The 24662-nt window shown below is 50.4% G+C and overlaps 1 long non-coding RNA gene across 1 annotated transcript; it reads left to right on the forward strand.

Moving 5' to 3' along the window:
- Positions 1 to 3690: 3690 nt before the first annotated feature.
- LOC144379176 (uncharacterized) lies at positions 3691 to 6176 on the forward strand. Its single transcript, XR_013441544.1, has 3 exons — positions 3691 to 3821; positions 4823 to 5056; positions 6100 to 6176. It is a non-coding gene; the product is annotated as an uncharacterized LOC144379176 (long non-coding RNA).
- The last annotated feature ends 18486 nt before the right edge of the window (positions 6177 to 24662 follow it).

Below are 24662 nucleotides of genomic sequence, written 5' to 3' on the forward strand. Positions count from 1 at the left end.
GAGCTCAGGCATGGAACACAGGAGCCCTTCTGGATACATGTCGCCCTTGTTCCCCCACATTCGTTTGGCTCCGAATTGGTCAACAAATAGATTCTGAATATGAGCACTTCTTTCAGAAGATCCCACCGTGCTGCAACCCACACCCTTTCCTACCCAGATACCTGCAGTTGCCTCCTCCCGGGCTCCTGAGCCTGCCTGGGCCTCAAATCTGCATCTCAGCAGCCAAAAGGATCCCATTAAGGTGCAAGTTGAGTCCTATCAATTCTTTGCTCTCTATCTTCCCACCAATCCACATCTCATGACGTCTTGGCCGAGACCTAGGTCCCACACCACCTCCCCTTGCCTTTTTGCACACTCTGCCCACTTTTCCCCCGGCTTCCCTCTGCTCCAGCCCACCTGCCTCCTTGCCAGTCCTTCGATACCCCAGGGTCTTTGCACTGGCTGTTTTGGCCACTTGAAACAGGCTCCTTGCTATTCCAGTGGGTTACTCCCTTATTTTCTTTAGATTGTTACACAAATCCTGCCTTCCCTTTGAGGCTTTATCTAACCACCGTACATGTAAATTGCGCACACACACACTTGCACACACACTCACGCACACACATACACATCTCCCTCCTGCCTTCATTTTTCTCTGTAGCACTTACCAGCACCTGGCAGCAGAAAGTCCAATAGCCTCACCAATGCTTGCTCTTTAGAGACAATTCCAGCTCGAGTTTCCCCTTTTTCTCTTTATTGACTACTCTGGGCTATGAGGGTCTCTTTCTCATGGGTAAAGCTCCGTGTGACCTAAAAATATTCATAGTAGCTGCCATTTATTGCAGGTTCACTGCATCCCAGCTCCACGCAAAGTGTCTAATGACACTGTCCCACCAAATCCTCAAGTCAGCTCTCGGAGACTGGAAGGATTATTATCTTCATTCTGTAGATAGGGATGTCATCCCTCTCAAGCATTTAAGTACTGGGGACTCACACTCACAGCCGTGGAACAGCTCCCAAACTTCAAGTCCAAATGCCACCCATTCACGTCAGAGCCAGGACAGGTGGGCTCCACCCTCAGCCAGGCCAAACCCAGGCTCCTTGGGCTTTGCTTGGGCAGGGAGGCTTGGTGAGGGTTTTGGGGTCTGGGGCATGGGTGGAAGCCTCGCTTGGGACAGGGGACAAGGGAACTCAGACATGACACTCCACCCTCCTGGGTCTTTGGCCAACACCTCTCCAGGCTCGTGGATTCTAAGACTGTCCAGGCCTCCTGGGAATTTCTTCAGGGCTAAGAGTAGAGATCTGGGCTCTTTGGAGCCCCAAGGGAGCTGTTCTCCAGGCACATTAGAAGGAGGAAGCCGGCAGGGAAATCAAAGCTTCATCTACAGTCCTTGAGGGATCTGAAGATTAGGCAGGGTGATTTGGCTTTTTTTTTTTTAATATTTTATTTATTTGACAGAGAGAGACAGTGAGAGAGGGAACACAAGCAGGGGGAGTGGGAGAGGGAGAAGCAGGCTTCCCGCGGAGCAGGGAGCCCGATGCGGGGCTCGATCCCAGGACCTTGGGATCGTGACCTGAGTCGAAGGCAGACGCTTAACCATCTGAGCCACCCAGGTGTCCCAGGCAGGGTGATTTGGCTTTTAGAGCATTTATAGCCATCTGTGCATGCGTGCATGTGTATATTAATATAATGTATAAATCTCACTAAACATATGTAGGCATTTGTTGCTCAACATCGTAGTAGAGACTGTCTTCCTTGTTTTCAGATGATACATCATGATAAGAGTGGAATCATTCAGCAGTAATCATGCTCAGCACTGAGCTGAGTTGGAATGTGTGTGTGTTCTCTCACTGAATGCTCACAACTACACTGGCCGTGGGTACGGCAACACCCCTATTTTACAGGTAAAGAAACTGAGGCCGAGGAAGCTTGAGTAGCTTGCTTGGGATTGCAGAGCTAGGGGTGGCTGTCCCGCACTCCCTCCTGGAGTCTCCCAGAGCAGAGGTCCGGCTCCCTGGTAGGCCTAAGAAGGGCAGGCTGTGTTCTCCCCTAATATGAGATATGCACCACCCACAGCCCCCGAGAAGACCCAGGTGACAGGCAGACAGCACTGGAGGGAATACCGTCTCTCAAAGAAAGCTCATTCCTGCAGGTCCTTCCTCCTTCGTGGAGAAAGTCTCCTGGAGATGCTAGCATGTCTTTAACCTCCTTCTGACACATGAGTAACAGCAACCACAAAAAAAGGGAGCCTTGTGCTCAGAATCTTCACAGGCAACCATCTCCAGCCAATGTGATGAATAACTTCGGCCGTATCTTCGTTGTTCTTATTTTGAGGAGTACCATCTATTGGTGGCATGTGATACTGATTTCCCAGATACAGTAGTCACAGGAAGTTCTCACTTCAGATACATTTATTTGACTTGAGAAAGCAGAGTGCCTCAGTGTAAAGAAATCTATGAAGGAAATAACTGAGGCCGATTGGACCCAATTCTAGCCCAAGTTCTGCTGGAATCAACCATAGGGCTGCCAAGGAAGGGAGAGAAAGGGTGGAGTTCAAGGTCTCTCCGCCTGAGCACTAGTGAGGTTTGTGACCAGAGCATTCATCCTCAGGGGGCGAGGGTTGTTCTGTGCATTGTAGCGCTGGGCAGCATCCCTGGCCTCTCTCCACCAGATGCCAGCAACACCCGCCACCCCCAGGAGTGACAGTCAAATGTCCCCAGCCACTGCCGCATGTCCCGGGTGAGAACTGTCGTTCTTGGAATCCTCCTGGCCACTGACCCGCAGAGGAACCCAGCAACAGGGCTACAAGCTAAGAAGGCTGGAGGGGAGGAGGGAGCGCAGCCGTCCCCGGGGGCGCTCCCACACCTACGTCTCGGCACTGCTGGGGGTCACTCTGGGACGCGCAGAGCCCAGGCGGGAAGAAGCAGAGGTACAAGAGCTATTTAGGGTCCCGCCTCTCCCCGGGTTTGTGTAGCCCAGTTCCCGGAGAGACTGCAGCTGCGCTGTCAAAAATACCCAGGCTGGGGTGACTTGGGGAGCTGCTCGGTTCCTCTGTGTAAGCGGAGGGCGCAGGGGCGCGCCAGGGAGGGTGCGTGGGGGGCGAGGGCTGGGGGCGGGGAGACATTCGGGAAGGAGAACCACAAAGCAGGAGGAGCAATCGGGATGGAAATAGGGTCTGGAAGAAGAGAAGGATGGGACGCAAGGATTGTTTTATCACCTGGAAACTTAGTAAGATGCCAGAAAAGTTCCCTGGGACAAAGAGGGAGGGGACCGGGAGGTGGTGCTCCCTGGGTCCCCACTGCGGGCCTGGGGAGCGCTGCTTCTCAGCGTTGGCTGCAAGGACAGCCGGGCCAGCTGGGAGCAAGGGGGCATCACCCCTTCTTCCCCCTCGCCCCTCCCCCTCTCCCCCCCTCCTCCCCACCCCCGTTCGGGGTTGCGCGCGCGCGCCAGGGCGAGGGCCAGTTTCTCCTCCAGCTCACAGCCTAGCAGGGCAGTCTCAGGGAAACTGCTTCCATTTTATTTCTAAATTACCTTTCTCGGCTGCCCGGGCTTCTTTGTGTTTCCCTTCCTGTGGGCCTCCATGCCCCCACCCCCCCGCCCCGCATTCTGTTCTGTTGGTGCGATTTTTAATGTTTCTGCCTGATTGTTACCACGTTAGGGGCTATACCAGAGCTGTCTGAAGCAGCAAAATCCTCTTTATCACTACGTCGTTCCTAAGCTCGGGGCAACGGCTCCCCAAGGCGGGCTGTGCACCCAGCAACCTTGGCCCCAAGTGCACAATCCGGAACAACACCGTAGCTATGTCCACGCAGCTTCACAAGTTCTCAGAAGGAGGAAAGCGGTAAGCTATCCCTCAGATATAGACAAATGAGGAAAATGCTGAGCCCAACAAACTAGTGGAAAAGTTCAAGATCAGCATTTCTGGAAGTGGGCGTGGCAGGACCTCGGTGGCAAGATGTTAACAGATGTTGCAGGAAAAGGGGGCTACCTGTGGAAATGCAGAATCTAATCTGCAAATGCACATCAGCCAATCTCTCAAGGGCATCGACTAGCCAGCATTTCCCAAGTCTGTTTGACACTGCACCCCCTTTTACTCTTGGGGCGCGCGCCCCCAAGGACCAGCCACTTTTGCAAATGCTGAAGCAGGAAAGCTGGGCATGGCCAGGAACGCGCCCAGCTTCACCCAGACGCAGACGCATTTTTCTACCTTCCAGTCTGGTTTTGCTCGAGCAAATACACAGAAGCCTCTGGAATGCCAGACCCCGAGAGACACCTGGCCTGTCTGGGCACTGCTGTTTCCCAAGTGTCTAGCAAGGCGTTTGGACACAGTCAGCTTTCAGAAACTATTTCTCAAGAGTGAATAAGTAAATGTTAGGATGCTAACCTGGTGAAGGACCTAATTGTCTCTGTGTTATCCCCACTTGAGATCTTCAAGGAGGCGCTTTGTAAGAATCTCATCTGCTCTGGTGCACGGGCGATGGATGCTGGGCGCAGCTGTAGCAGCACCCCTTACCTTTACTCCCATCTCCCGAAATGCGGCGCAGGCAGGCCGGGCGTACAGTGAGGAAGACGCAGACAGGTGCACAACGTAGGGAGGTGTCAGCTTCAGGGTCGTGCTCGCCCAGGGTCCGCACGGACAGGGACCCCTCTTTACATTTGGAGCCCGGACTCCTTGCCGGCCTCGCCCAGAGCTGGTCTTCGTGGAGTGCAGAGTTCACGCAGAGACTTGCCAGGGAGACTTATTGCTCCTTGAGGAAGCTACAGACATATATTGTAGAAGAATGAGAACTGTGAGAGTTTTCCAGGTAAAACACAAGCTCTAAATAAATTCCAACCTTGCAGCCCCTCCCCAGGTCCCGGGGAGACAAGCCCTGGCTTTGACTTCTAGTGGAATCTGGGTGGAAACGTTAGAGAAGTTCCAACTCAGCTGGGATGAAGATTAGAAGACAGAGGGGTCATTTAGTTCGCGCTTCGAGCTCCTGAAAACCATGTCGTCGGATGAGAAGCAGAGAGCAGGCATGGGACTGGGACACCGGGAGGTCGCGGAGATGCTCACGAGCAGCACCTCTGCAGAGGGTGGGGAGCAGGTGGAGGGGTGCGGCCAGGGGCTAGGGTGAGCTGGCAGGCGGCACAAGGAGGCATAAAAGTCCGTGGGGTTGCGGCAGGAAGAGTGGGGCACAAATGGGGAAGGGAGGTGGGAGCATGTGCTGGTCTGGCTACAACAGCTCTCCACTTCTCTCCACGTCCCAGACCCAGACCCTCCACCTCCCCCTGCACAGCCCCGCAGTCTCGTACCCCTGCACTCCATCCCCAGGGCTCCCACCCTGTCCTTACCCCAGTGTCATCTTGTATGTACCCCGGGTCCCTGTGCCCCCTGGTTAGACCCCCCAAGTCTCCAGCATGCTTGTGGGACCCTCCTTCCCCCACCCCTGTCAGCCCCTCCCACACTCAGCCTCCCAGAGCTTTCCAGACACCCTGCTCTCTGTCTCCTCCGAGCCACTGTTTCTCCTGATTCCAGAAGATGTTGGACCATTCCCATGGGCCCCTGATAGTCCTGGGTTCCCTAGGCACTGTGCTTAGGGAGAAATCGACCCCATGCCAGGGGTCCTGTCGAGATGCCCTGTTCAGGTTTTCTGAAGCTGCCCACCCTTGGAAGGACTGGTCTCCCCACCTGACTTCGCCAACAAGCAATGCCCCAGGCAGCCACTTCGGGCTCAATTCATCACGACCTCGATTAACCAAACTCAATTAGCCAAGCGGATAATGCTGGGGAAGGAAGCAAGCCAGCCCCACACTGGACAGTCTGTTGTGGCTAAATGAGCATGAACGTGGCCATCTGCCTGGAGAGATAAATATTATCATCACCATAAAAGCACGAATGAGTTGTTGAGGTTGTTGTAAACACAGAGAAAGTCTGCAGCCACTCGATGACCATGAAGCTAGAGTTTAGATGCTAAATCTGTCACCAGGAGCCTCTATCTGGCCACTGTGGGGCTCATTCCAGGGGCAGGCTTATCCTAGCGTCTGTTTTGCCCACATCGCCAGCTAAAATTACTCCAGCCCAGCCAGTGTTATGAAGGAAACTCTGGCTCAGTCCGATTTTTTATTTTCCGTTGTAGGTTTTTCTTCAAAAAGCATTCTGATGAAGGAAGCAATGGTGAAGTAACCAACAGGGTTTACAAAAAAAGAAAAGTTTCTCTCATTTTAAAAAGTAGTCTGGGGGTGCCTGGGTGGTTCAGTCGGTTAAGCATCTGCCTTCCTCTCAGGTCATGATCCAGGGTCTTGGGATTGAGCCCTGTGTCGGGCTCCCTGATCAGCGGGAAGCCTGCTTCTCTCTCTCCCTCTGCTGCTCCCCCTGCTTGTGCTCTCTCTCTCCCCCTCTCTCTCTCTGTCAAATAAATACATAAAATCTTTAAAAAAATAAAAATAAAAAGTAGTCTTTTTTATATAATTCCACTACTTTACAAAGTCGGTTGGTTGTGCCAAAACCATCGTGGAAGGGAGGTAGGCTGCACCTCCCCTCCCCGCACCCCCGCTGTATGGATGCTGCTTTGCTGGTCACGAGGTGTCTTTTACCACGCTGCTTTATTTTACACATCAGGTGAGAACACTGAAGGTCAGGGGCTTCTGACTTGCCTGCGGTCACCCAGCTGGACTTGAACTTGGATCTCCTGACTCCAAATGCCACAGCCCATCAGCTCCTCTGCCTCCCCACGGTGCTCACTTACCGTTCCACGAACCTCAAAATTGTCCCAGAGAGAAGACTACTTTAATTGTTTGATTTCTCTTTCCCCTCGCGTGGAATTTAATCCATAGTTTAAATAGGGCATAAATCAAAGTTGCAGAATTAATGAGATGTCTTCTAGGTGCTGGATCTGCTTTCTGGCTGACTGATAAATGCCAAGGCAGTTCCTGAATTTAGGTCCATGATGGATGTAGTCCTGGGAAGAAAAAGCATGTCTGGTAAGCCAGCTGAACCGCTGGTCTCATTGAGACGCCTCCCGAAGGTTACAGCTGAATAAAGTCATGAAAGTCACCCAGGGCCCTGTGGGCCAGTCACCCGGAGTTCTCCACCCCCAGCTGGGCCATGTAGTGTAACCCATGAAAAGATATCCCTGTTCCTGTTGTCTTTATAATCCTCTATGCCGACCAAAGTATTCTTCAGACCCACTCGACAGAACCATCACACCACAACTGTGCGCAGGGTTCTCTCCAGAGCACAGCAAACCCCAAATTGTGCCTGATGCCCCGGTCCCCTAGCCTGAAAAACCCAGACCATCCATCCCCACTCAGGGCCTCCAATGCCAGTGCAGCCTTAAAGCTCAGATCGCTGCAGAATCACAAAGGTAACCTCCTTCCCCTGGGGCTGTTGGCATTCCGGCCCAGCTGCCCTGGACTGCGAAGGCAGGCGGGTATCTTAGTGGGGCCCCTTCGAGCTCATTCAGGGAGGACAAGCCCTTGAACCCAGCTGAGATGTTCCCTTGAGGGCTCTAATTTATAAAATTATTAGCAATGGACCTGTGGAAAAAGTATATTCAGAATTGATAAATGTAATCAAGACAGTGAGAGACCATTTTAGAACTTAATGGAAGAAAGGTCTTTTAAAATAATAATACTCAGAGCCTGGAGAGTGGAGAACAACAGAGTCTCACACATTATTAGACACACCTTCACGATGAAAAGCAACTTGTTGATGTATGTGCACCTGAAATATATTTAAAACACTCATGGACTTTATTCGGTAGTTCCACTTTTGGGAATCTGGCCCAAGAAAATAATCAGGAAATGAAAACAGGTTAATATAAACAGACATTAATCATGGCGTTATTTGACTTTTTAAAAAATTAAATGTCCAACCCTGCAAAAAAAATGGTTAAATAAATTATAGAATGTCCTTGCGGTGGAATATTTATACAATTATTAAAACTGATGTCTACAAAGCATTCTTAATAAAGGGAAAATGGCATGCTTGGGACATAATGCTGAGTGAACACCGGATCCTTAGCCCATGTCACCCAGAGAAGACGTGTCGTAGAGAAGGGCCTGGAATCAAATCTACTGAGAGATAGATCAGGGGTCGAACACGTGGAATTTCCCATTCCTCCTTTACACCTTTCGGATTTTTTCTTCCCAATTTTAAAAATTAACTTGATTTCCTTTCCTTATAGGAAAATATACACTCGAACTACATTAGTTATTGTTGGGGGATGGAGGAGGTTTTCGAGACGGTGGCCATGAAGCTGCATAGTCTCATCAGGAACATGGTGTCGCCGAAGCGCAGTCAGTTCTGCCTTGAGGTGACATATGGCTCCTAAAATCACCACGCCATGCAAAGTGACACAATCACAACCGCAGGGCTTACGGTAAAAATGGGGTGAGGAACGCAGCACGCAAAATGTCATCAGTAACACATTAAAAAAAAAAGATACCTTGATCCAGCCGGGAGCACTTGTCCACGTTCACCTAGTATTTCTTAAGGTCAGTGTCGCATCTGAGCAAACACGAAAGGCCTGTTGTGTTCAGACTGCGCACTAATCTATCGACCCCATTGGAGCACATCTGTGTTTTCCCAAGCCGCTGTCGGAAGCCCCACTGCATCCAGCCAACGGTGGGGCTGTCAGGGGAATGCTGGCTTGTTTCTGGCATCCAGATCGTTCTTTTCCACGGTACGTTTCTACAAACTTTTCCTGCTTTTCCTCCATGGTAGCCTGGCTCCAGGGGTTCTACTGAGGTACATGGGGTGGGTGGGAGTCATGGCGTGCCGTGGCGGGGAGAATAAGATCCAGCTGAACCCAGCGGAAGAGAGGCCCACGATGGGGGGTGCGCCCTTCAAAGCTTCAGGATGAGGGAGCGTCCGAATTCCACTCCAGATCCATCACCTGCCCACAGCCTGGGCTTTAGCAGGCTCCTCGGTGTCTCTGGGCTCAGCTTCCTGATCTGTGAAATGGGGACAAAGGTAGTACAACCCTCCCTATGCGACTCTGAGGATTGTATGACGTCAGGCATAATCAGTAAACTCAGTCACCTCCCTCCTCCTCCTCCCTCAACATCTACCACCTCCTCCTCCTCTTCCTCGTTGCGTGCTCTTCCCTCTTTCTGCTCGCTCCTCCTACTCTGCTTCCTCATCTTCTTCGTCATAGCCCTCTTCCCCATCCTCCTCCTCATTGCCATCTTAGTGCAAAGAGCTAAGGTCATGACCCACCAGTTCCTGAGACTCTGAAGATGAACATGGGGGCCGACGTCTCAAGAGCACCAAGTTCTCAAGGCCCTCGTGGGCTGGGACCTGCCTCCTGGTCCTTCTGGAGGCCTGGACTTCACTTATTGCAGGGAGCAGACTCTTCCTGGAGGAAACAGCAGGAGCAAAGCTCGCCTTGGCCTGGTTTCATCGTGTGAAGAGTCGTCCTACTGGGTCCTGTGCAGTGGCCTCTGCTCCCCGTGGCCCTGCATTCTGTGGGCCCAGTATGAATCCAGGAGGCCAGCTCTAGGGAGGTGGGACTCCAGCTCAGAGTGTGGTCTGCAACCACAAGCAAGGGCATCACCTGGGAGCTTGTCAGGAGGGCAGAGTCCCAGGCCCACCAGGAATCATATCTGCATCTTCATGGGATCCTCAGATGATTTGGATACACATTCTGTTCGAGAAGCGCTGGTCTTACAGGACCCAAGAGGCCACAGGTCCGGATTCAAGAAGAAATGACTCTTCTTCGACACGTCTGTGCTGATACCCAAGTGACTGTTTTTCTTGGTATGCCTGGTGATCAGGCGCGTGGGCTCTGGACTCAGATGAGACAACGCTAGAATCCCGGTCTGCCTGACACAGTGGAGTGAGCGGCTTTGCCTCTCGGAGCCTCAGTTTCTCTCTCTGTGGTAGGAAGTAATAGTAGTCCTGCATCACTGATCCGAACCATGTCGGACACCCAGCACAGAGCACAGCAGGTGGTGAAACCACAGGAAGTGATGTTAGGGACATCACTATGTGTGGAGAAGGATATTGCAAGGTCCCTAACGAGTATCCACTCTCTTTCTTCTTCACTAACAGAATCTCAATTTTGCTTAGGCAGTAAGGTACCTGTTTAAAAATATTCACCTTCCTAGACCTCTTTGCAATTAGAAATGACCATGTGGTTCAGGACAGTGGGAAGTCAGAAGCAATCCTTTGGCAGGGTTTTAAATTTAAAATTTTTTTTAAAAAGGAATTTTAGCATTTGCCCTCTTCCCTTCCTTTCTCTCTCTGAGACTATGGATGCAATGTCTGCAGATGAAGCAACCACTTTGCTCTCATGAGGCCGAAGCACACACCATAGGATGAGTGAGAGAAAGAGGGTGGCTGGACTCCTGTAGAATTATGGAGTCATTGTTTGCATTACCTGTTTCTGAGCTTCATGTTACATGGGGCCTAGGGGTTGGGGGTGAACCCGATTTTGTTGAGTTGTTGTTGAGTTTCTGTTTCATGTAGCCTAACACAATCCAAATCAGCACACCACCACGACAACAGCTATTGTTACTGGCCATTTCTGACCCTCACTAAGGCCTCAAACTGGATCCTTGGCAAGCATTTGCTAATATCATTGAGCAGTTTGAAGGAAATTTAACTTGAGAAATAGAATTGATTGCCGAGATTTGTTAAAAAATCAGAATCAAAAGAAAACATGACCCAACTATCTATCCACCAGTAAAAGCGAACACTTTGACTTGGAGCGCTTCGTCTTTCTTTTTGCAGACACATTTAAGTATTTACTCAGTTATCATGGGATCATGCACCGCACTCTGCCTTGCTACTTTTCTTGTAGCTCATGGTAACACTTTTTTCATGGCATTGAATTTGCTTCCCAATAAAAATAATAAATCAAGCAATGAGATGACCCCGATCCTTCAGTTACTCCAGATCTGCCTACTAAGGAGCAGGTCTTTACATTATTCAAGCAGACCTCCGCCCCACAGATACCTAAACGAACCCTTCCTGTTCAAAGTGCGTTAGGGAAAGACTTCAGAGCCGCTGGTGAGGGGTGTTTTCTGGATGGCTTCTTAGGATGCCTTGGAGGACATGTGGAATCATCTCTCCCTTAATAAATACTCATTATGTTCTTTCCAAGTATTTCTATGAAAAATTCATACAGATTTTCACAATGAATATGCACTTTTGCACAATTATAGGAAATGTGAAACTTTAATTCTGAAATTCCACCCCACGGCCCTGGACGCAGCCCCTGAGCTGACCTGAGCCTCACGACTTTGTGCTTCCGTTCCTGCGTTCGTGCAAAGTCCAGCCCATGTGGGGAGTCCCGTCTTCAGAGGGGCAGTGAATCAGAAATTACTTGTGAAAGTGAATCCAATACTGATAACGTGCTGATCATGCTACTAATCCTATGTTGCTCACTGAATAAAATAACCCAAGAAACAATTCAGAGAAGGCCTTAACTCACTGCCACAGGGGCCAGGCTGGCTGGGGAGCTCGTATTCCCATCCCCTTTCCCGGTGCTCCCCCCCCGGCCCCCACCGCCCCGGAGGGGCAGGCGGTCTGTCCTCAGCCCCAGCGAAGAGGCATCTATGTGTCCCAATCTGGAGTCAGTACTGCTAGATTTAAGAGAAATCAGAAATACGGATTTTTACTTAAAATCTTCTCATTTGTAAATATTTGCCACTTCTTAAAATCACAAACACAAAACAAAAAAGGGCCCCAAAGTAAAAGTGCTCTACTCTGAGCAGAAAGGGCAGAATCTCACCACCGCCTGTGGTCTCCGGGTCAGCGCTGCCCTCCCCACCACCCCGTCTGGTTAGGGGAAGAACACGCTTTCGGAAGGAGGGACACCACATTCTGGCAAGAGCCTTTTAGCTTAACACTCTTGTACCCCGTGCTTTAGGCACAAATGAGGCAAATTAAGGACATTCAGCTGCGAACGAGTGCACATTTTTTTCCGTTAAGGAGCTGAGCGAGTCATTACGAGCCCAGTGCCGTGGGAGGCGGGGAGGCCCCTATAAACCCCGGAGGTGCAGAGGATCCACGACCTCATTCTGTCCCAACCCCAGTCTTCAGGGCCGAGGCAAGGAGCAGTGACGGGGCCGCCGCCTCCAGCCCCACATGGCAGCAGCAAGCCCAAGGGGGTTGGGGGCTTGCTTTTTGTATCCCCCCAACTGTCCAGGCCTCCAGACCCAGGTCTGGGACATGTAGAGGAAATTCCAAAGAGCAGTCTTGTCCCACTTCATTGGAGTGGTGCTGTGACTGATGCCCTCATCTGCCTGGGGTGCTCTAATCCCTGACGGACACCAGCAGCCGTCTACCCTGTTTGCTTCCAAGGACTTGACTGAGTTGTCTTGCCTTGCGTTTAATCATTCAGGCTTCAGTCTAGACAAGGCGACCCACCCTTCCCAGTCTGCCAGGACTGAAAGTCCCATATCCTGGGAAGCCCCCTGGCCCAGGCAAACCAGGACTGCTGGCCACTCCGAGTCTATCCGAACCCCAGGGAATTGGTTTAGAATCCACAGCTGAGAAGTCCTGTCAGACTGCAAGAGGGAATAATCTAGAAGACCTGCAGACAAGGTGTGGTTCCTCCATCTGCCGAATGCACAAGCCGCCGTGGTTTCATGTTATTTATCCCCGACTGGTGGTGAATTTTTGAGAACAAGGGACTTTGTGCTTTTTTTTTTTTTAACCTCTTCTGTCTAGATTTTCCAGAATCTTTCAGCTAAAAGTCACTGAATTCTGCTTCAGTTAAAAATGCTAGAGTCTGCAAGTCACACGAAACTCAACTAACAGGGGAGTAAACAAATGGAGTTTATTTTTCTTGTATGTCGAGGAGTAAGGAGGGGGGCTGCTGGGTTGGGGCCCGGGTTTGGTGACGCCCTCAGGGACCAAGGCTGTCGCTGCCCACCCCTCCAGCATTCCAGGCACCGTGGCTTTTTGTCCTTGGTTTGGGGGCCTCTTGGTCTCAAGATGGCTGCTGGAGTCAGACATTTTCAAGATGAAAGGAAAGCAAAAGGGGAAGCCAGTGAATATGGCCTTTTTAGCAGGAGAGCACACTATTTCTCAGACACTCCCTGTCAGACCTCAACTTGCGTCTCATTTGTGGATGCAGCAGGGGCTGGAAAATACGGTGTCAGGCAAAGGGGCGTGGGGAGGGGGGTCCCCTTGTAGGTGCTCAGTGGTCTTCACGCAATGGCCTTCATCATGTGGGTTTAGACCGTCTGTGTGTGTCCAACTCCCCTGAAGCTGATAGAACCCCGGACAGCAATGAACGTGCCTTGAACGTGCCTTAACTATCTCCATGTATCACTGGCGCTAGCATGCCAGGCACAAAGTAAGTGCTCAGTAAACATCTATCAGATGAGTGAATACATGAGCGTACCCTCAGTGGCCATGAACCTTATTGCCTCGACGATGATATCGTTCCCAGAGCTGCTTGTCCCCAAGCATTTGCAACATGGTATCATTGGCTTCATCTGATCACTCTGCCACCTTCCAGCTCACTCCATAATGACTTCTCTTTCCGAGCTGGAGCTGGGTGGGCTTCAGAGAGCCCGGGGCAAAGTCACACAGAACAGGCCAACCTGTGTCCGAAATTCGGTTCTCTGCGGAGCCTGGGTTTGGAGCACGACTCTCGAGCTGGTTCTCCGCGGGCAACCACGCCCATAAGGCTGACCACATCAAACACAAAACAGAGGGAGAGCCAACCTTTTGGGTCAGAGTGAGCTGCTTGTTCTTGAAGGAGTCACCAGCAACACCAAACTGTGGGTCTCAGGGCACTCACGGCCCCTGAGACGGGACGGGCCCAGGGAAGAGGCGATTCCGCCCCATCCGTACCATCTGACGGCTGCGAAGGCACTCGGTCTCCTGCAGACATTTCACGGAGAACCAGGCCGGGGCTGCAGCCAAGAGCAGGGACACTCGACCGCCTCGTTGGAGAGCTGGCGGGGCTGTTTGGGCTACATCTTTCCCGTCATGAGCCAAATTGAGGCATCTAAAAGCCGGGGAGGGTGTTGGGTCTCTCCAGGAACTGATTTGGATGGGACAAATACAGGCTTTATGTGTTGGCACAGGCCCTGGATTAAAAATAGCAGTGATCTAAATCAGGTCCCGGCAGCAGGAGGATGCGGTCCAGCCGTCCAGCATCTCTGGTGGAGGGACCAGAGTGGGGCGAACAGGGAGTCTGGGAACCCCTGGGTCTTGGTGCTGGAGGGTGCAGGGGTTAGAGCAGGTAAGGGCACAGGCTTCAGTGACATGTGTCCTAGGGCAGGTCTCTTCCTCTGTTTCCACATCTGCAGAAAGATCCTGAGGGTTAAAGGTGGGAAGGTGGACATCAAGGACTCAGCAGATGCCTGGCAGAGTGGCTCTTAAGAAACAAATCTTAAACATGGTCATTAATAGGATCAAGTCCCAACTAAGGTGCCCTGAGGCCTCCCCCCTCCACCCCACAGGAGGTGGTAGAGTTGCCAGATTGAGCAAATAAAGATACAGGACACCCAGTTAAAATCGAATTTCAGATAAACCAGAATAATTTTTTAGTATAAATATGTCCCAAATATTGCATAGGACATACTTCTACTAAAAATTTCTTTCCTTTTTAGTTGAAATTCAAGTTTATCTGGGCATCCTGTGTTTGATCTGGCAACCCTACCAGGTAGGGACAAAGTGGGGAACAGAGGCTCTAAGGTGTCAGATGGGAGGAGGGACTCAAGATATCTGAGCAGAAGGTGTCAAGTCAAGTCCACGTCGAGATATCTGAGCACTCAAACCAAAATTCCCAATTCATGAAATCCAACTACCAAGACCTAAAAGGAAAAAAAACAAAAATCCTCCTTTAGTCCATAAGCAAACCAGTGTATTGACCCATGATGGGGAAGAAGGTGTCCCATCTTCCCACCTTCAGCTTCCTGGCAGAAGCCTCTCTAGATTGGTTGGTCCCATGTGCACTCCTGTTCCACTTTGAAGATTAAAAGAGTAAGGTTCGGGCAGGTGGAGTGAAGTGTGAGGCTGGTGGATGGCCACAGCCCAGATCTGCCTGATGTATAAGCCAGTTACCTTCATCAGGCGACCCCACTGCTTGACAAGATCCCACCTAGAAGGCCAAAGGCCACCCTCAATTTCGGGGTGGGGGGTAGCAAGTATCAAAAGATATCAGGAGACCATTCCACCATCTTCATAGGGTTGTTGGGTGGCTTCGTAACTTCATGTGCATTAAGTACCTGGACCTTCATCATGACTGGACAAATACTTTATTAGTATTAGATGATTTATTAGAATCATCATCAAGGACACAGTAAAGTTTCATCATTACAGTATCATTCCTGAAGTCCGACAGAACTGGTTCAGCCCTAGATCCACCTCTTACCAATCTTGGGCATGTCTTTGAACTTCTCTGTGCCTCAGTTTGCTCCTCCATAAAATGGGTACGTTATAGAACTTACCACCCTGAGTTGTTGAGGATGACACTGAGTCACACATGGAAAGGATTTAGCACAGTGCCAGGCACAAGTCAGCACACAAGGGTGGGCTAGCTGCATTTTAAAAGTCAGGGAAGTTGGAGGGAGGGCCTTTCTCAAGACCCTCCCTGAAGTCTGGACACATGGTGGGTCTTCTCTCTGGCCCACCCTCCCCAGGCCCACTGTGTCCAGACTTTTCTCTCATGTTTCCAAGAAAGCCCACAGCCTTTCTCTCTTTATTTCTATACCAGGAATAATGCAGACCCAGAAGCCAAGTGCCTTTTCAATTTTCAATTTGAAACTGGGTCTTGAGAAAAATGGTTGTCCTTCCAATAAATCCACACACGTCATTGTTAATGACCCTGGACAGCACTGCCCACCCAGAGTGCCTGCCCGTCGGAGGTCAGACAGTGGTTAATGAGCTTGCCATCATTAATTAATCCATGAGGCAACGCTTCTGTAATCCTGCACACAGCCAGAAGGCAACTCCTCCCCCCCGTTCCTGGGACCTCCCCCCTCCCCTTGTACAGCTCTGCTCTCTACAGTGTCTCAGCCTTACCCAAACTTCAGGCTCCCCAAGGGACCAATGTGTCAAGTGCATTTTCTGAGCTGGAGGGATGGTGTGTTTCATAGACATCTTTACAATTTCATAGACATCGCGCCCCGGAGTGTCCTTCAGCTGAGAGCTGAAATCATCCACTCAGGGCTGGGAGACAAAGAAGTCAGACCCACATGGGACCTCTGGGACAGGGAAGCCTGCAGTGAGGAGGGAAGGTGCTCCTAACAGCCCCTCTCCTGGGTCAGAAACCAGCTATGAACTCTCCTTACCCCTCCCTTGACCTTCACACCCTGTGAGGTAGTTCTTAGCACCCCCTTCTGCTGAGGGAGAAATCTCAGCCCTGGAAAGTGACATGGTCACCCAGACATGCAAGCAAGTAGCAGAGGGAGGGAGGGAATCCATCTGCCAGGCTGTGTTCTTTCTACTAATGTAACTGGTCACACATGGGTCATACACATGTTTGAAGCCCACTGCAGAGCCAAGCTCCGGGACATCATATGTGCATGTCTGGGGGGCTCAGTCAGTTAAATGTCTGCTTTCAGCTCAGGTCATGATCCCAAGGTCCTGGGATTGAGCCCTATGTCTGGTTCCCTGCTCAATGGGGAGTCTGCTTCTCCCTCTCCCTCTGCTGCTCCCCCTGCTTTTACTCACTCTCTCTCTCTCTCTCTCAAATAAATAAAATCTTTTTAAAAAAAGACTTTTTAAAAAAGATTTTATTTATTTATCTGACAGAGAGAGATCACAAGTAGGCAGACAGGCAGGGAGAGGGAGAGGGAGAAACAGGCTCCCCACTGAGCAAAGAGCCCGATGCGGGACTCAATCCCAGGACCCTGAGATCATGATCTGAGCTGAAGACAGATGCTTAACCAACTGAGCCACCCAGGTGCCCCTTTAAAAAATGATTAAAATGAAGTAAAGAACTGAAGCCAGGGGTGCCTGGCTGGCTCAGTCGGAGGAGTGTGCTACTCTTGGTCTTGGGGTTGTGAGTTCAAGCCCCACGTTGGGTGTAGAGATTACTTGAATGAATAAATGAAAACTTAAAAGAACTGACAGATGTTTGCAAAGTTTCAGAATATAGAATTCTTCATAGTTCAGGTAGTTTTTTATCTTTGCAGTAGTCTCTCCCACACCTAATTCTCTAGCAAGATTTTTAGCAACTCATATTGATCAAGTCATTCCAAAGCACTTGACTTATTTTTCATAGAAATGACTATTATCTTTCTCTTCACACTCACGGTGTTTCATCTTGTATAATAACTCCATTGAATTACAGAATTAAAATTACACGTGTAACTGGCATAAGCAACTTCAGGAACAAATCCATCTGACTCTTGGTAACCAGATGACTCGTTAGAGTCACGGGAGTAGAAGCGGAGGGCTCATTGGGGTGTTGCTGACCATCCTCAGACATTTAAGGTGCTGTGGGCATCCACATGATGTTTACAGAGTTAGTCTCGTGTCTTGTAATGTAGAGGCAGGTAAAGAGAGCTTCCACTCCCGTGTCCCGATGGGTGGTAAGGGGGCTGTGGCCGCTGCAGTAATTTCTACATATTTAGTGGGAGTGCCCTGCATTAATGTCTGACCTCACAACAACACTTTGAAAGTACCATATTTGCAGTCTAAAGATTAGCTAGTGCATATGAAGTCACTCAATTTTACCAGGAAGCTTTTCTGAAAAATATTAACTCCTACTCCAAGTCCTCCCAGAGAAATGCCAAGCAACCAGGAGGACTGGGTTGGAGGTGCTCCTCTTGCTCGTTTTTGCTGGGGCAGAAGGTGGGCCAGGGGAGGAAAGGGGCACATTGCTGAGATTTATTCCATTCAATGGCTTAGGGTGGGCTTGATGGTATCACATAAGGAGGCACCTGATGAACAGAAAAAAATTTTTTAAAGATTTTATTTATTTATTTGACAGAGAGAGACACAATGAGAGAGTGAACACAAGCAGGGGGAGTGGGAGAGGGAGAAGCAGGCTTCCTGCTGAGCAGGGAGCCTGATGCGGGGCTTGATTCCAGGACCCTGGGATCATGACCTGCGCTGAAGGCAGACGCTTAACAACTGAGCCACCCAAGCACCCCTGAACAGAAAATTAATCTTATATACTGGCAAATGTAGGATTTTAATCTCCATTTTAAAGATGAACAAACAGACTCAGAAGTGAAGTGACCTGCCCAAGGGCACACAGCTTGTAAAGGAAAGAACTGAGATTTTACCTCAGGACTTTCTGACTTTAAATTGTGTGTGCTTTCCACTGAACAACTATTGCCATTGAGTTGTGTTGGGTTGAGCTGGGTTGAGTTGAATTGGTTTGAGTTAGGTTGGGTTGGATTGGGTTGAGCTGAGCTGGTTAGGTTGAGTTGGTTTGAGTTAGACTGGGTTGGACTGGGTGGCACTGGGCTGGGTTGGGTTGAGATGGTTTGAGTTAGGTTGGATTGGATTGGGTTGAGCTGGGTTGGGTTGGGTTGAGTTGGGTTGGGTTGGGTTGAGTGGGATAGGGTTAGGTTAGATTATATTTAGTTGGCATGGGGTGCATTGAGCAGCACTGAGTCACACTGAGCCCTCTGCTAGGTACTTGTGGTCTCATAAGAAAGAGGTAAAATATCTCTATAGACTTCAAGCTCCTTGAGGGCAGAAACAGGCATAAATACACAAGAAACAGACCAGAATCATATATGATTCATTGTTAAATTGTGGTCAGATTATCAAGCTAAGTCACATTTCTCCTTGAGCAACCCCACAGGGTATGATGCACCCCTGTGAGGCTTTGGGGAGGAGGGGTCCTTTCTGTCACTTTGTCCAAGATCTAACTATCCTCCTGGCCATGTGTCACAGAAGTCCCAGTACCAACCCCTTCATGTGCAAATCACACACCACAGCCCATAAGCTCAGCAGAAGTTAGTAGAGAGAATGACCTTCTACTGAGTATCTGCCATGTGCAAGATGCTGTTCACATACCCTCCTTTTCATTTCAAAACCTCACATCAGCTTTTTTTCAGAAAGCATGATCCCTACCTTTTTACACACAAAGAAACTTGTCCAAGTTTGCACAGTTGATCACAGACAGCAGTTAGACTTAGATCTAGGTTTGTAGGACTCCCAAAGACTGGCTCTTCCACATTCTCACAGGCCCATTCAGGAAGACGGAAATCAGCACTAGCAGGTTGATCCCGCCTGGGGCAGCTGGAAGGCCTCCCTCTGGAAGGAGGAGGGAGAGTGGCGTGAGAATGACCTTTTGAGCAAAGAAGCCTATTGCCCTGCAGCATTCAGGACAGACGTGGCCAGCACCCAGACCAAGAAGGTGAAAGGTCCAATGGGCGGGTCTTCTAACCCTCGCTCCACTTGATTTATAAGCCTCCATGTTCTCAGCCATCTCCTACAGTTGGCATGAGCATTGAATGAGATAACGCATGTCAGGTGTTTCATCCTGAACCTGGCAGAGACTTTATCTTTTCTTGGTGAATTAGGCAAACACTGATGGAGCGTCTACACTGTGCCAGGCTGGGAGGAGGATCAGAAGGCACAGTCCTGGAGGCGCGGCACCGTGTCTGGGGGCACATCCCTACCCTGCCGCTTCCACGCTGGGGGGTGATAGGGAGAAGGGTGATAGTACTAGAAGCTCAGGGTGTCGTGAGGGCTGAAAGCAATGGTGTTCGCGGAGTGCGTGGTACCCGGCCGGGGCACAGACAACCCCTGGGAGCCACCACTGTTACCGCCTTCTCAAACATTATATTCAACTATCCTTTCAAAGTCATGGCTGAACCCCCATAGGCCTGGGAATACCTTCCCTCTGGAGAGAAAGCCACCCCAGATTATACGTGTCGTTTTAAAGTGCAGCCTGCCTCGGACAGAGGGATGGATAGATGTGTGACAAAGCAAGAATGGTTCAAGGTAGCATCTCGATGGCGGGCATCTGGGTGTTCACCGTCTTGTTCCTTCAACGTTTCTGTCATTTTGAAAATTTTTATGATGCAACTTTGGGAGGGAAACGCAGTCTGCCCCAGCCCTCCAGGGGAGGGTGGTTAAAGCATCATTTCCTCACATTTCTTTTAGTTTCTTAAAACCTTTTGCTCATAACCACACAGTTTATAAATGTTTGAACAATTATTACTGGCAGGTTCACAAACAAAGCCCCCACACAGCAGTGTGTTGTTCCACAGATGGGAAAGTCTGTTAGATGAGATGATTTTTTAAACCCAGGGCGAGGAGGGTGGGGATGTGTGTCCGTAAGAGATGTCTCAGACCTGGGCTCTTGAGCAAGCACATTGAGAAGATCCGGCTTCTAAGCGACTTCCCCCAGAGCCGCCTCAGTTTACCAGGACTCGGGTTTAAAGCTTTCCAACCCAAGGCTTCTTTGCAGGAGGTATAATAGTCCTGTTCTCACTCCTGGGTTTTTAAGTCCAAATGGTTTATCCAAGCCAAAGACTGACCCCAACCCAACTCGGGGACCTTAACACAGTGATGGAGAGTACAGGGTTTGAGGGCTCAGCCTCTAGCTGGACCTCCTGGGTCTGAATCCCACTAATGCTGTGATAGGCTGGCTCTCTGCGCCTCTATCTCCTCATCTATAAAATGGGAACAACCATTGTTGGCTTGTTGGAGGATCAACAGAGATACTACATACAAAGAGCTGAGACCAGATGAAAGCAGCATGTAGTCAGTGACAAATAACTGTTCCCTATTATCATTAGTAGCTGGGTAATGTGTCTGAGTCTCATTTCTTCATCTGTAAAGTGTCTATGGAGATTATGTACTATATTCTGTGAGGATAACCGGACCCTCCTCCTAGGGCTTCTGAAGGATGAAAGGCCATTGACCATGCAGGGGAAGTTGCTTAATAGAATGTCCTGGCTCCGTAAAAGATTGCTACATGAAAGATCCAATTTGAGGTGTACAATGGGACACTTGTCCTCGCCTCTGCCACAGGAAAGCGACATGCTTGAGGCTGAAAATGTGAGCAATACTATGAAACGCACAAAGAGAAAGAGCCACAGAAAGAAACCAGCCGGTCTGCTTCTCACGTGCCTGGGCCCTGTTAGGCTGGCTCCCAGACGGCTGTGACCTCGATACGGTGTGTGCGCCGCCGGCTGGCCCGACCCCCCTTCTCATGACCGCGCGCCTCACTGGGATGACCTACATTTCCACGGTGGCGGCCGGAGCAGACATTCCAGGGTAATTAACAAACACACACACAGACACACACACGCACACACACACACAGAGCCAGCTCGGGCCTGGCACTGGCTGGCACGCTCGCTGTCTAGACAGAGCTGGGAGCTGAATGGCCTCCTGCCGTGGGACACAGCAGCTTGGGGCTGCAGCCGGGGCAGCCACCCCCCCCCCACTTTAAACAGAGGCATCCAGCCAAGACCCCTCCAAGGAAGGCATCCTCAGGAATCATCAGGCAAGAGAGCCGTGCGGGAAGCTCAGAACACCGTTGTTTATCATCATGAGAAATAGAAGTATCCTTTCAAAAAAACAGCTAGTTAAGCCTATTCTAGGGCATCCCGAAGCGGGACCTGGGAGCAGCACCGACAAGCCTGTTGGAGGAATCCGTCTGACAGCATGCAGTGACTGTCGGCAAATGTTAGTCTCGAAAAGCAGGATTCGGAACGGCGTGTCATTGGGGGTGACAGCTGCGTATGTAGGAGGTGAGCGGGAGCATCGCGGGGACGGCACCCCCAGGAAGCTCAGTGCTCCCTCCAAGCGTTACAGCCGGGCGCCGGGGCTCTTTGCACACTTCTGCCCATGGCCGGCGTGCAAATACAATAAGTACTCATACCTGTTGGCATAACACCAAGATTCTGACCCTTCACCTGCCCCAAATCCCAGGGCAGCCCACTGGCATTTCCCACATGTTGACCATGTGGGGACGGCCTTACCAATTTGGGCACCAGCACTATAATTTCCTGAGAATTATTCTTTCAGTTGACACACCCTTTTCACAAAAAGCAAACTTATTTTATTTAATTAATTAATTAATTTATTGATTTGAGAGACAGCGCGTGCATGCGCATGCAAGGGAGGGGGAGGGGCAGAAGGAGAGAGAATCCCAAGCGGACTCCACGCCCAGCATGGAGCCCAAGGCAGGGCTTGATCTCACCACCCTGAGATCACCACCTGAGCCAAAACCAAGAGGCAGACACAACTGACTGAGCCACCGCCAGACTTATTTTTAAATAAAAACCTGTATCACAGCTATGGATGGAGAAACAGAAATAGAAGGAGGCTGTAAAGATCAGCACATCGATATTAAACATTTTTTTAACTTGCTTCTGTACCACTGGACTGATCATCACACCTACCGACACCGTACCCGGCGTCGGCCCGTACCGTCTGGGATCCACTGCTAATTTACAGAGTGAGGACGCTGAAGTTCCGAAGGGGACGTGTTTTCCCTCAGGTCATTCGGGGATCCAGGAGCCCTGGACTCTGATTCCGGCACTGCTTCACCTGGACCTGGCCTGACGATCATCTTCCCACCTGTCTGTGGAACCATGGGGGGGGCAGGTCTGTCTCCATGGAGACAGGAGCAGCCCCACATCCTGGGGCCCAGCCACTGAGCCCCCGGGCACCCGGCCCACCCTCCCAGCCGAGGTCCCCCTCCCTCCACGTCCTCAGTCGGGCATATGCTGTTGTCACAGGTGCCCCAAATGCTAATCAGAAAGCCAGACAATGATGCACGAGCTTCATACGAAATTTTTTCAGTTTCATGGTGCTCAGCCTCACAGTCCATCTCATTTCACCTTCAAGGGTGCCTTCATCTTCTCTTTTTCTTTTTCCGACAGTTCCAGCAATGGGACCAGTCCTGTTTGTGTCTAATCGTGTACAAACGTGTGGCTGGTCTACATCCTTCTTCTTCCATCAGGAGCCAGAGTCCCCTTTGCACGGATGCCACTGGGCATGTGACCCAAGCTGGCCAATCAGAGTCTTTGGGGGAATGAAATGGATTCCCCCTTTGGAGGAAAAGCTTGTGATCTTTTTTCTCTGACTTCCCCCAGCTGTGGAGGAAATGGAGGCTCAGGGCTGTTGGAGGCCATCTCTGTTGTCATTTGGAACCCAGCCTGCTTTGGAATGAAACCAACTAGAAATAAGAAAAGCCTAGAGATTGTGGGAGAAGAGTCAAGTCTTGCTGCTGTCAAATGACCCCCTAGATACAACCGTGCCTGAAGGCTGCCAAACTGCTCAACTTTGAAGACGCACGTGTCAGCAAATTTTCTGGGGTTTTGTTGTTGTTGTTAATCTAGTTTTTTATATTTCCTTCCCTTGTTCAAGTCACAGTCAGGAAACATCCCTCTGGGTATCTTGGCCACCTTCCTTCCCCTTGACCTTCATGTCCTGCCTTAATCCAGGCACAGCCTAGATACTAGATGTGACAGAGACAGAGGAACTCTGATGAAACATTTCATCTTTCAAGACTCAGCTCAGGCTTTGCCTCCTCCAGGAAGCCTTCCCTGGTGCCCTAGCATGCTTTCCCAGGCTGTTCAAAATCCCATCTCTCACCCCACAGCCTTCTGTGTAGATAGCACTATGGGAAAGAGCCAGACTCTGGAATCCAGAAGTCCCCGATTAGAATCCCAGCTCCACCTCTTACCTGCTGTGTAACCTTAAGCAAATAAGTAAACTCTCAGTTCTTTGGTTTCATCATCTATAAAATGAGAGTTCACATCAGTACCTAAACCACAGGTTTGTTACAAGAATCAAACAGGTTAACCCACGTTACTGACTGAGCACAGAATCCAGCAGGTGGTTGGTACTTAGAACCGGCCACGGTTCTTACGCTCTGTCTCGACCTTTATTGTCCTTGCCTCACACTTGCTTGCCTCAAACCACAGCCCTTTCTCATCCTCTTATTTCAATACCTTTGCCCCCATGGGCCTCACACAATGCCTGGCACATAGTGAGCATTAAGGAATGTTGGCAGACCAGTGTGTTCCCCCAAATTAATAGGCAAACCCACAACTCCTGTCCTTCCTTCTACCTATCAAGAAGAACCTTTGGCTTTGCCAGCTCATTTCTGGTCCTTGTCCTAAAAACAGGATTCACGAGTGACAGGGAGGGCAGAGAAGCAGAAGCAAAGAGGGAATGAAGAGAAGCGCAAGGTAAAGGGGACTCAGGGGAGTGAGAGGAGGGTGGGCTGGGAGCAAATCTGGGGAGGTTCTCCCACTTGGCTGGGGCTTGGGGACACTGGGAGTTTTAGCAAAGGGCATGCCCAGGCGCCGGGAATTCTGCACCTATCCATCTGGGTAGGGCGGGCCCCTCCTGGATAGAGGGTGTCACAGAGTGTCAGTGTGCACCAAGACTGGGAGCTCCTTGAGCCTTTTTGAGAGATTTCAGCAAAACATTGAAATTGCTTTGCCATTATTTCTGCCCCTCAGCCATTGTTTATTTGAATGTGACTCAATTGTGAGACTGGGTGCCAAGGTGACCTGACTCATCTGACATAAGTGAACAAAGGAAGAGGAGGACGGGCTCCCAGCACTCCCACCAGGGGCCCCAGATGCACGCGGCTGGAAGCAGGGGCAAGAGGCTCAGAAACAGGGACCCATGGGAAACAGCATCGCCTCCCCCATGATCATGGGGAGGGGGCATTTACTGCGGCCTCTCTTCCCTGCGTGAAGTGCGAGAGGCCAGTGGTTCAGGGGTGCCCAAGTCTCACGTAGAGAAATTAGTGTGACGCCCAAAGTCTTGACCAGGTAGCCAGCTAGACGG

Source organism: Halichoerus grypus, chromosome 10 (assembly GCF_964656455.1).
Source record: "Halichoerus grypus chromosome 10, mHalGry1.hap1.1, whole genome shotgun sequence".
Lineage (NCBI taxonomy): Eukaryota > Metazoa > Chordata > Mammalia > Carnivora > Phocidae > Halichoerus > Halichoerus grypus.